This window comes from Lactuca sativa, chromosome 8 (assembly GCF_002870075.4).
Source record: "Lactuca sativa cultivar Salinas chromosome 8, Lsat_Salinas_v11, whole genome shotgun sequence".
Taxonomy (NCBI): domain Eukaryota; kingdom Viridiplantae; phylum Streptophyta; class Magnoliopsida; order Asterales; family Asteraceae; genus Lactuca; species Lactuca sativa.
In genome coordinates, this window is record NC_056630.2 from 263,086,915 (window position 1) to 263,101,179 (window position 14,265).

Sequence of the window (14,265 nt, forward strand, 5' to 3'; positions counted from 1 at the left end):
TTATTAATTATACATTTATAATTAAATAATAAACACATAATTCACATAATACTCAAATATTTCATCTTTATTACTTCAAAAAGAGTTACAAGAGTTGACCTAGACTATTACATTGACAAAAATGTTTAGCCCTGAAACCCGGGCGTTACATACTAATAGGTGTGAATGATGGTATGGGCCCATACCATCTAAAGCATAGGATGGGTAGTTGGATCTGGAAGAATCATGAAAGAGCCCGAACTACTAGTGGGGGTATGGTGAAATAAAATAGTGAAGCATGGAGTTGGTTCAAGTTCGGAACCTATGAAACCCGGAACCGAAGCAAAAAAGAAGACAATCGCAACACCGGGTCCTATTTTTGCTAGTAGTTCCACTGCAATTCCAAAGGCGAGTGTTACGAACAAGGAGACTAGCCTTTCCAAATTTTGTTGTTTTAACTGTCAGGGATTTGGACATTAACAGAATGAATGTCCGAAATTGGCTTGGTTTCAAGACGTAGAATCTATATTGAATCCCCATTTAGCGGGACTACTAAGACTTGGATCTCTCTCTTGGGCGGGGCATCAAGTACATTTATCTTTACCGATTAACCAATTTCTAAACGTCGTAGTAGATCCTAAAGAAATATCACTTCCTCATGATTTTATCTTGAATCGGGATCTTTTGGCTCAACTTTATCTCGATTTTGCCAAGGGTGGATGAAGAGGAAATGTTGGGCGAAACCTTTTCGTTTGAAGAGTCGAATGAAACACGGGAGGGGGAAGAAACATATGTATCGCTGAATTATGACATCACCTTAGGGATTTACACTTTTCAAACTCAATCCGTACAAGTTGATTCCGATCAACGAGATCAGATCTTCCATACGAAGTGTCTAGTAAGGAATAAAGGTTGTAGTGTGATAATTGGTAGGTGTAATAACCGTCAAAATTTGAGATAGCTCTAGATTTTAATAAACTTAGTTGCACATATAGGCACAACACATACTAGACTTTGTAACTAGGAGCTATGTTATAACCTACTAGAAACTTGGAAATAATTAGAAACGATGGATAGTGTACTTAGATTTCACATCGATATGTGAATTCTACCACTACTTAACTATAATGAATATCTGTATTCGAGTCATTCTTTGACACGAACATATTTGCATGAATCATGTTGACACATCATGCACTTGACCTAGAAGTAGAAATAAGGTCAGAGTCTCATAGTATCTTAAGTCAAAGTTGAAAACTAGGACTAGTATACTTGATTCCTCAATTTCGTTTGAATCTTGGAGTCACTACATAGAATGCCAATAAACCGATAAAAAATAAATTATAAACATTATTTCTAACTTGAATAAGAGTTAGGAAACACAAAAATAATTTTAATTCTCAAAGATTCAATTTATTTTGATATTCAAAAATTAGCAAAATCTGAAAAACCCTAAAAACCCTAAATACCTAATTTTATAAACTGTAACCTCAAAAATTATATGAAAATAACTATGAACCTTACAATATCAATTTAAAATAATTAAATTCAGGAAAATATAATCAAGGAAAATAAAATTTAATTCATTAACATTTACCCTTAATTTACAAGTCAAAAATCAAGGTCTTATGAATAAAAACTAGGTTAAGGTGTATATTTTATTAGAGTTTGATATTTATATAAAATATTTGATTTTTATAAAATTGAAATAGAGAGGGAACACCTCTCACCTTCAAATATTTGGACCTCTCTCTCTTACTTGAAAACCCACATTTCCAATCAATTTCTTTTCCAACTCCACACTCCACCTTTCTCTTTCTCTCTCTAAAAACTTCTCTCTCCCTTCTCTCTAAAGATGACAAACATAGAAGCCAAATTTGTAGGACATATTTTTATAGTCAATTCATCATAAGTTCATCAGCATCTCAGTAACTTTGTGGACGATTTTGGTGGAGTATAACCCTAAAGAGATGACGAGAGAGATGAGTTATCCAGAGAGATATAATCTCTCTTTTCTTCTCTATAAAACCCCCACTATTTACCTCTATGAATTAGCTCCAAAACCAGAAAATTTACAACAAATATCCCTCATTTTACTCAAGAATATTCATCATTTGAAGTTGATCTTCAAGGTAAAATCATTCTCCTTACATCTTGTTCACTTTTTTTTTCAAAAATATCAAGTTTTCTTGCATTTTTCTTCTCCATAAACACTTTTTTTGTAGATTATTCACATGCATATAAAATTTGATGATGATGGTGGTAGGATTTCACCGAAATACAACATGTATGTTGTTAGAAGCTGAAATCCAATGATCAAAACCTAAACCAAATCCATCAACTTGAGTTTTATAAGTTTTAAAGATCCAAAACCACATACATTCAAGTTCTTCATTTAGAAACATCATTTTGAAAGAAATAAGTTCATACATGGACTTCAAATCATAATGCATGTGATGAACATCAAGCTTAACGACTTGATTATCAAAGTATGTTGTTAAAAAGCTTTCAAATATGTCATAAAAGATTTATTCACAAATAAATATCTAAACCTTCTTTTATTATTAAATCCGATTTTTCCCAGAATCTAGACAACAAAACAAGATGATCTGAAAATGTTCAGAAAATAAATAATTTTTTTTTCGATTTATTGTTATTTTTGCAATAAAATAAAGCAACAATTCATATAAAATACTTTTTATGGTAAATAAATTCTGGTAAATTTTGGATATCACCTATGCATTGAGAAAAGACTTTTCATGAAGTTTAATGCATTTCTAAGGCTTTTTCTGTTGATTTCTAATTTATTTTTATTGAAGATAAATAAATATCAAAATACCGTTATGAATGTCCAAATCCATATTTCATAATTTTCGTATATTTTAAACATCATAAGGACTCCATGAAATAGTTTCTATATTTTTTCAAGACATATTATTATTTTTTCCGATTTAATGAAGGTTTAAGGAATTAAACTGATGAAAAGAAGCTACACTTATCCAAAAATTATGAACCTTTACCAAAACATCTTATATTACATTAGGATACTATCTAAATAGTTGGATAAGTTTTCTCTTCTGTAAGCTATTTCTCTTCTATTTTCCTAAGATTAAATACACTTAAATCCACAAAATCGGACTCTAGTATATAAAAATCATCTTTGGTATTTTTCCCAGATTATGTACACTGTGTATGAATTTTACAAAAAGTTTTGTGATTTACTTTAACTGTGTAATAATTATTCACGAATTAATGATTATTTAAGTGAATTAAACAAAGCAAAATAGCCAAACGAATTGAAAAATAACTTTTATATTTTTCACAGCTTATATATGTTTAATAACGCTGTTACAAAAAGTTTGAAGAATTTTTGAAGTTTTTTTCTATTTATCTCTATTTTGATAGAATAAATACACAAAAATATGAAATATCTTGTTAAACTGTTTGAAAATATATATGTTATTATTTTTCCCAGATTATATATGTTTCATATAAGTGGTGCATATAGTTTGGGGAGTGTTCTTAACGGATTGCTATTTTTCATGAATATTTATCTATTTAGAGAATTAAATATAAGAAAAATGGCTAAACATATCTAAAATCCAAGAAAATTTATCTGGAAGTGTTTTAAATACATTTAGAACCAAAATCAGAAGTTTGGTAAATTTTATTAACTGTTTAGTATTTTCCATGATTTTATGATGATTCAAGAAATTAAAATGGTGGAAAAATAGCTAGACAACTTAAAAATGACAACAAACCTTGTATCTCGTTTTAGCAACAAACTTTATTTCCCATGAGAAGATGAACGTTGCATCTCATTTGGGCAACATACTTTATCTCTCATGATGACAATGAACCTTGTATCTCGTTTTAGCAGCAAACTTTATTTCACATGAGAATATGAACGTAGCATCTCATTTAAGCAACATATTTTATCTCTCATGATGACAACGAAATTTGTTTATGCAAACTTATTTACTCATTTTTGTAATATATTTCTATTTATGGAAACTTTATTTCCCATGAGAATATAAACGTTGCACTCATTTGGGAAACATACTTTATCTCTCATGATGGCAACGAACTTTATTTATGCAAACTTATTTACTCATTTTTGCAATTTATTTCTATTTATGAAAACTTTATTACTCGCTTTAGAAACGAACTTCTATTCATGAAAACTTATTTACTTATCTTAGCAATGAACATTTGTTTATAGAAATTATTATCAATATTCTGATTATCATGACTTCAAACTATATTATGTTATAAACTTGTGAGTACTAACCAACTATTTTTATAGTTGACGCTTGTTTTACATGCTTTTTCAGGAATCATCTAGTAAGAGGTATGTAGAGACACAACACTTGTAGGAGCATTTGCATGTGTTCACTTTTAAATACATTATAATTTCTTTTAAAAATTTGTTCAAAATCATTGTAAATTTGTAATGATTTTTAATATTATGGTTGGTGTTGTCTTTTAGCTTTTGCTATGAAACCCTTTGTACTGCCACGCCCCGTATTTCCACTTTAGCGGGGTGTGACAGTAGGGGTAGCTGTACCAATGTGGCATCAAGCGAGATGGTGTCGAAATTGGTTTTGGCTACAACAACCCACCCCAAAACCATAGTCTTTGCATTGGTTGGATGGTAATAAGAAAGTGATGGTGTCTCAACAAACCAAGGTGTGTTTGAAAATCAGGTCGTATAAGGATGAGATGCTTTGTAATGTACTTCCAATGTATGCTTTGCGATGTACTTCCAATGGATGCACGTCACATTCTGTTGGAAAGACCTTGGCACTACGATAGGAATGTAATGCACCGTGGGAAAACCAAAGAGTACAAACTGAGGCATAATGGGAAAAGATCGTGTTAGAGTTGATGTTTGCGATTGAGGTGGGGTCAATGCGAAACCAACATGATAAGAAGACAAGTCTCATGATAATGGCTTCTGATAAAGAGGAGGTTCATGAGTTGGACCAAGGAGAAGCAATTAGCATGCTTGTTGCGAAAGAAGATGCGAAAATAAAACAAGTTTCGCAACAGGAAGGTCCAAATGCAACGTCTCTAAATGAGTATTGTGACGTGGTACCAAAGCAATATGGATCTAGTGTTGATGTTATAACAGTTAATGAATTAACCAACAAGTTTATGTTGGGTTTTATACGCATCAAATACACTCTAAAACTAGGCAGCGGAAAAATCGAAACAATGATATACCTAAGTGTACATGCATCCTATGGATCTATGGCTTCATGCTAATTACATCAACCCTAGAAAACTAAAACATAAGTAAGAAAACATACCTCTTATGTAGCCCTTGATCTCAGTGACAACCGTCAAATTCTGGTCAAATCAAAGTCAAATAAAGTCAACAAGTCAAACCGGTCAACTCAACTAACCCTTGTGTACTAGGGCTTACGTTATGGAATTACTAAACAACTTGCTATTCTAATGAGAGATCATAAATCGAAAAGTACGTACATCTAGATCTCTTTAACCTAAAAACTATGGTAAGTGACGAGCCAAACCGATAAAACAATGTTGCATACTCATCAGGAGTGTGTAAGATCCTTAAACAAGACGTAACGGGGTTTACGGACCTTGCATTGCGAAGCCGGACACTCAAAAAGGTCACAAATGAAACCTCTCTCAATCGTTTTCACTCTATCTCTCTTTATCGAGAATCTCTCCCAACTCTCTCCAAGAATGTGAAATCTCTCCCAAATCCCTCTTTGTATGAGAAATCTCTCCAAGAATGTGAAATCTCTCCCAAATCTCTCTTTGTATGAGAAATCTCTCCAAGAATATGAAATCTCTCCCAAATCTCTCTTTGTATGAGAAATCTTTCCAAGGATGTGAAATCTCTCCTAAATCTCTCTTTGTATGAGAAATCTCTCCAAGAATGTGAAATCTCTCCCAAATCTCTCTTTGTATGAGAAATCTCTCCAAGAATATGAAATCTCTCGCAAAAGTTCTCGTAACATTTTGAACTCATTCGGGTCATTCTAACCCTTAACCGGGTCAAAAACGGCTTGAAACGGGGTAAAAACGAGTAAAATAGGCTTAAGGACCCGAAACCCCTCTTAAGGACCCGAAACCCCTCTTAGGGCTGAGAGTCCTCTTAGGGACCGAACCCTTCTGAGCCGAAGGCTGCTGACCCGAACCCGAAGGGTCCTCTCGGGCCCGAACCTTGCATGCACACCCAAACCCGAAGGCTCCTGGAACCGAACCCGAAGGTACTGTTCACTTCGGTCCAGTTCGCTTTTGATGACTCCGGACCGAGCCCTTTGCTTCCTTGTTGGCTCGCCTCGCTTCGGACCCAGCCTTAGGAGGACCGAACCTCCGACCCCTTTCCGAGAAGCCTCGCTGGAAGTTCTTTTCTTCCCGGTTTTCGACTACGACTTCATTTTTGCTTCATTTTTAATTGTTTTAACGCGGGATTTTCACCCAAAACTTTATTTTAACATATAAGGACCCATAATTATTAATTTATCATGTTTTTAAGGATAAAACCTTATCCAAAAAGAGTGGGTGAAGTACAAGAGTTGGAGTGTTGACTTTCCTTTATGCTATGACACAAGCAACCACCATACCCACTCCATGACTGACCCACACTCCTACCCACCATACCTTGTCACTTCCTTGTCCTTTTTACCTCACTCACAGGTCATTCCCACGTTTTTTTAGAGCTGGACATTCATCCTCTCTCCTCATTTCTTTCACTTGCTCTCATTTCACCAAAAATACAACACAACTTTTCTCTCAAACTTTTTCTTTCCATTTCAAGACTCCAAGGCTGATTTTAAAGCTTTATTCTTCTCTTGGTAAGTATAATTCATCCTGCTTGTGATTATTACACTTCATTCTACTCAAATCATTGATTTCTTACACAAACATCATCACATTCTTGTTAGATCTTCGAACCTTCAAGTGATTCTTCAAGTGTTCTTGAGTTGAAAACTTCCCTTCTTCAACATACATCTACTGAAATCACTCAAGGTGAGTTCATACCCCTACATTTTCATGTTTTATCAAGTTTTTAGGGGGGGGAATACAAGTTAAAACACCAAGAACATAACTAAACTTTTCTAACAGCCTTCATCAGAAAAGTTCAACTCCATTCACGAACTGTTTTGGACAACTTAAACATTTTAGTTTTCAAAACTGTTTTAGGTGCAAGTAGTTCCACTTCTTAGCTTTAAAATGACTACTTGCACATCTCCATACAATTTTTCTACAATTTATGGTGATTTTTACAAAACTGCCTATCATTTGAAACATCAATCCGGACCAGTCTGTGATTATGGACTTTTTCACACAAGTAAGAGGTCACTAAAATTTATAATAAAAATTATGAACAAACTAGGCTCATTTTCGAAACTCTCAGAATTTACGGATTTTGATTTTCACCTTTAGTTATTTTTCTATGAATTTTCTAAAAACAGAATAGAAATGGCAATACTAGAAAAATGTTATCATTTTCATATGCACCTTGTAACCTATTAAGCAAGGTGTGTACCTTCATGTGGTGATATGTTATTACCATATATGTCATCTTGTCTTATTATATAGACATACATCAGAAAACAAATGGATTCTTACCTCCATAAGTATGGTAAATATATAAATGATATTACAAGGCTATATCCATTAAAATACAAACATTGGTAAACTCTGACAAGTAAGGCTTATGCTCACTACCCAAACAAATATTTAATAAACTATAATAGGTATAGTTTAGGGTTCTTTACATAACAAACACATTATTAAAGGTATTACACATACAAAAGAGTTATTACCACTATGAATAATTATGATAAACTATAACAAGTATAGTTAAGCCATTATACCCCCACAAACGAACACGCTAGTTATAATCGGTATAGTTATGGCATATAAATATTACAAACAAAGTGATAAACTATAATAGGTATAGTTTATGTTTCATTTACACTACGAACTTAATTACAAGAAAGGAATTCACCATCACCACCACTTTTGATAAGCTATAATATGCATAGTTCATGTTCACTACCACTATCACTATTTGATGAACTATGATATGTATAGGTTATATTCACCATCACCACCACTTTTGATAAGCTATAATATGCATAGTTCATGTTCACTACCACTATCACTATTTGATGAACTATGATATGTATAGTTTATGTTCACAGCCACTATTACTATTTCGTACACTACACTAGGGTTTGGTTCCGGTTTTTGGATTTAAGACCACATTCAATCTAGCATTGTTGGTTTTCAGTTATAATTTCTAAGTGTATATGCTAGAGTTATGGAGAACCTAGTCGTGATTGGCTTAGAATTGGTGGTTCCGCCTTATTTCCTGTTCCTCGTTGGGTTGTGGGCCTAGGGCAGACCCATTACATTCGACGTTTTATCTAACTTTAATTTTGTATAACTTATATACACGAGGAAATTATAGAAGGAATCTATAGGGAATTCTAGGATGCACTATTTCATAACATAGAAACTTACATTTCACATTTTGAGGAAAATATCGGATTTTCTGGAACAACTTAATTGCTTTTACGGGGAAAAACAATTTATTTCTCAATTTAAAACTCTTATGAACTCACCAACCTTTGTGTTGACACTTTTTCAAAACAACTTGTATTCTCAGGAAATTACTAAACAGGTAAATCAACTGCTTTCGGGGACGGGACGCTAAAGCGATAAACTCAAACTTATTTTGTCATCATGATGTAATTGATTTTGAAACATGTAAACTTACTCTATGATGTAACTCTTTCAATTATATTGATGATGGTTGTGTTTGCTTTCTTCACTATTACATTCGTTGTTATGATACTATACATGAAGTCATCCACCCTCGAACGTTTCCGCCGATCTGGTTTGGGGGTGTGACAGATTGGTATCAGAGCATTGTTTATATTGAACTAAGTATATCGAACCATACAAGATATACAAACTATAAATACATTGAGACTGAAGGTCTCTGATTTAACATTTTCCAAACAACTATACTTTTAGAAACAAATAATTTATTGATAAAAGTAGGAGCACATGCACACACACTAAGGTCAGTATCATGGTGGGATGGGACAAAAGTGGTGATTGTTGAACAATACGAGTAGGCTTGGGGATGTATAGTCAGGTCTGGGAATGACATAGCCTGATCAACTATGTCTCACCCAGAAGTGATTAGCATATGCCCAGGAATGGTCATAGGTGTTGCAACAAGTCTAAAAACTTACCAACACTACCACAATGAAATACCATATGGGTATTTGGTGTTATTATAATTACTTATCTGAGAACTAAATAGATTTTTATCAATAGGTCAATAATTGCCTAGTGGATACATTAAAATTATATGTATCTAGGACGTCATAGACTTAGAATCTGTGGATCTTTGCTTTACTTCCTGTTCTCGTTGGATTGGGAATTTAGAGTTAGGATCGCTTATTTGAAGGTCTATCCTGTCCCAAATACATATGACTAGTATGCACTAAACAATGTATTGAAGTACCTGATAAAGATCATCTTATAATTATCTAATTAGTACGTCTACTTAGTTATTCCTTATATTCCCATTTCTCGCAAAGATATCATGGTTGGATCCCATCCCCACGACGACCCGTACTACCCCAACCACGACAATGCTGGATGGTCCGGAGAGGAGCCAGAGAATGATTACCCAATCCATGTGGATGGTCACCAAGTTGAAGGCTTTGCTGATGGTTCTGACTCCGACCCTGAAGTGGAGAACCTACCCCCGATGACCCTTGTTCCGAATCCTAACCCTCGTCCGTTTTTTTTCAAGGCCCGACGCCTCCTTGGGTAGAGTGCTTGGAAACCTGGAGCGAAGAGCAAGACCAACCTAGGCTGTTTAATGGAGACTGAAGCTTCTACAACATAAGCGAAGGGAGTTCAGCAGATAAAATTCTTCCAATCCTGGTCCGTTGAGTTGCCCGAAATGAGATTCAGGGCAGAACAACTCTCCATCGTATCGTAGAGGTTGATGCAAAGGCAAGAATGCATACAATCCGCACCAATCGCCTAGAGCACACTCGTGAAAAATCTGAAAGAGATCATGAAACCCTGCTGCAAGCACTGGCTGAATCACAAACCAAAGTCATAGAACTCCGAGTACGCCAGAAGGTGCACGAAAGGCACATGCTTGATATGGAGCGGCAACCAGCTGAACTGAGGGTTCACCAGAGGGATGACCGCCGCTAGTAGTAGATGCCTTACCTTCTTTCCCTGTTAAAAAGGAATCGTTTTTCCCTATCTATGTCCTATGTGGCATTCTCTATGGAACTATCTTGCACTGTAGGTACTTTTGGTTAGGCCTTTAGGCGGCCAAAACTCCCCTGCTCCGGATGTAATGTAAGACCCTCTACAAGGTCAATTTTCCCAAGTCTGTTACATCTTAAACATCAATGACATTGTCAGTCAGCTAAATTCTGTGTCACCCCTTGTCCAAATACTTCCATCATGCTACCATAGGAGTCTATCTGAAACCCACTCTAGTCAAGTTGTTGGGCTAAGAGTAATTTAGCTCCGAGATCATTCCCAATTCTCTTTCAAAGGTTGGATCATGTTATTCACCAACCAATGGAACCCGTTTTGAACGACAAACGTCATGAGACCATTCTACAAACTTACTTCTACTCCGTAATAGGACTGCATCATAGGGATGTAGGTCAAACCTTCGAGAACATACTTCTACTCTATAGGTGAATGGTCGAAATACATCTAGGTTCAATGATAGCCCTTACTAGGAATTCTAGTTCATTAAGAAGGATTAGTAAGAATGTTATTTGTTATGATTTCCTCACTTATACATTCCCCAGTTATATATAACGAAGACCTGGTAGACAATAGAATGTGAGATTTCTAACTTAGTTTCTTTTCCTCATTTGGATGTGAAACTGAAGTAGAATCACACATTTTACTATCCGTCCAGTCTTGGTTATATCATAATGTGTATAAGCTAAGTTTTCTTGTATAATAACTCATCTCTTAGTCAGAATCAAAATAATACAGAGCCAACCTTAGTCACTCACAAACTCCTTGTCGTTCCTGTTGCAGAATCAGTCATCATCCGGGAATAGTCAGCCGAACAATGAAGCCCCTATCCTTCATATAGACACCGCTACATTTCAAGACGCGGTAACAGCCGTTGTGACAGCTGTCCTTACAAACCTCAACACTGGCAACGCAATCACGACTGACAAAGGAATTGAATTTTTCAATTGTTGTATCGATCCAGGAAGCCAACAAAGGGCAACAGTCACGGACGTACAGAGTCGTAAAACCTGAGAAGAGGAAACGAAATCGCCGAGCTCGAAAGGAGCGCCAAAGATCCCAAAGACTTGCCAGGCAACAGCAACAAGTGGCAACTCCTGCCCCTTCAACACCGACACGACCAATTTCTCAAGTCCCTGGCATCGGGAAAAACCCTGCACACAAGGGTGGTGGTAAAAACCGGACCGCATAAAAGGAAAGTTTCGAAGTGGATGAACGAGGAGGGCACCCGTGTCCACGTAACTCTGACTAAACACCTCACTTCCACCACCAATTCTAGTGCAAGCCAGATATGTCACCAATGTGGCGAGATTGGACACCTTAGAAAGGACTGTCCAATCATAAAGAACTCCGGCGCAGACGGGAGGATACTAAGGATCACTGCCGCAGGAAAAACTACTCCGGACCTCGTTAAAAATATATAAAGCATTCGTTGTAACAGACTCATAAACTGCTTAAAACTAGTGCAACTAGAGTCTTATCTTTTGCGAAACCCCTGTCAGTAAAGGGACCCTCGTGCTGCGTATACTTGTCTTTTGTAGTATACCTAGTTCGCAGCAATAGTCTTGTAGTAAATCTATAGTACTGTAACTCTGTTAAAAGTTGCACAGTGGTGTCTTGTCTGTAACGCCTTTATGATCAAATCTAGTGCCTTTATTTCCAAGTGACTTCGATTTTTTTTTCATACGGCTAGAATACCAACCAAGGACCTGGATTCACTTGAGAGCGTGAGAATCAATCGATTAGGAAGTATCCCCACTTTTTGGCTCGATTATTCATTCCTACTCCTTGCCTAAATTCAAATTTCGGGACGAAATTCCCTCTAACGGGGGGATGATGTGACAACCGTCAAATTCTGGTCAATTCAAAGTCAAATAAAGTCAACAAGTCAAACCGGTCAACTCAACTAACCCTTGTGTACTAGGGCTTACGTTATGTAATTACTAAACAACTCGTTATTCTAATAAGAGATCATAAATCGAAAAGTACATACATCTAGATCTCCTTAACCTAAAAATTGTGGTAAGTGACGAGCCAAACCGATAAAACAATGTTGCATACTCATCAGGAGTGTGTAAGATCCTTAAACAAGACTTAACGGGGTTTACGGACCTTGCATTGAGAAGCCGGACACTCAAAAAGGTCACAAATGAAACCTCTCTCAATCGTTTTCACTCTATCTCTCTTTATCGAGAATCTCTCCCAAATCTCTCCAAAAATGTGAAATCTCTCCCAAATCTCTCTTTGTATGAGAAATCTCTCCAAGAATGTGAAATCTCTCCCAAATCTCCCTTTCTATGAGAAATGTCTCCAAGAATGTGAAATCTCTCCCAAATCTCTCTTTGTATGAGAAATCTCTCCAAGAATGTGAAATCTCTCCCAAATCTCTCTTTGTATGAGAAATCTCTCCAAGAATGTGAAATCTCTCTCAAAAGTTCCTATAACTTTTTGAAGTCATTCGGGTCATTATGACCCTTAACCGGGTCAAAAACGGCTTGAAACGGGGTAAAAACGAGTAAAATAGGCTTAAGGACCCGAAACCCCTCTTAAGGACCCGAAACCCCTCTTAGGGCTGAGAGTCCTCTTAGGGACCGAACCCTTCTGAGCCGAAGGCTGCTGACCCGAACCCGAAGGGTCCTCTCGGGCCCGAACCTTGCATGCACACCCGAACCCGAAGGCTCCTGGAACTGAACCCGAAGGTACTGTTCACTTCGGTCCAGTTCGCTTCTGATGACTCCGGACCGAGCCCTTTGCTTCCTTGTTGCCTCGCCTCGCTTCGGACCCAGCCTTAGGAGGACCGAACCTCCGACCCCTTTCCGAGAAGCCTCGCTGGAAGTTCTTTTCTTCCCGGTTTTCGACTACGACTTCATTTTTAATTGTTTTAACGCGGGATTTTCACCCAAAACTTTATTTTAACATATAAGGACCCATAATTATTAATTTATCATGTTTTTAAGGATAAAACCTTATCCAAAAAGAGTGGGTGAAGTACAAGAGTTGGAGTGTTGACTTTCCTTTATTCTATGACACAAGCAACCACCATACCCACTCCATGACTGACCCACACTCCTCCCCACCATACCTTGTCACTTCCTTGTCCTTTTTACCTCACTCACAGGTCATTCCCACGTTTTTTTAGAGCTGGACATTCATCCTCTCTCCTCATTTCTTTCACTTGCTCTCATTTCACCAAAAATACAACACAACTTTTCTCTCAAACTTTTTCTTTCCATTTCAAGACTCCAAGGCTGATTTTCAAGCTTTATTCTTCTCTTGGTAAGTATAATTCATCCTGCTTGTGATTATTACACTTCATTCTACTCAAATCATTGATTTCTTACACAAACATCATCACATTCTTGTTAGATCTTCGAACCTTCAAGTGATTCTTCAAGTGTTCTTGAGTTGAAAACTTCCCTTCTTCAACATACATCTACTGAAATCACTCAAGGTGAGTTCATACCCCTACATTTTCATGTTTTCTCAAGTTTTTAGGGGGGGAATACAAGTTAAAACACCAAGAACATAACTAAACTTTTCTAACAGCCTTCATCAGAAAAGTTCAACTCCATTCACGGACTGTTTTGGACAACTTAAACATTTTAGTTTTCAAAACTGTTTTAGATGCAAGTGGTTCCACTTCTTAGCTTTAAAATGACTACATGCACATCTCCATACAATTTTTCTACAATTTATGGTGATTTTTACAAAACTTCCTATCATTTGAAACATCAATTCGGACCAGTCTGTGATTATGGACTTTTTCACACAAGTAAGAGGTCATTAAAATTTATAATAAAAATTATGAACAAACTAGGCTCATTTTCCAAACTCTCAGAATTTACGGATTCTGATTTTCACCTTTAGTTATTTTTCTATGAATTTTCTAAAAACAGAATAGAAATGGCAATACTAGAAAAATGTTTTCATTTTCATATGCACCTTGTAACCTATTAAGCAAGGTGTGTACCTTCATGT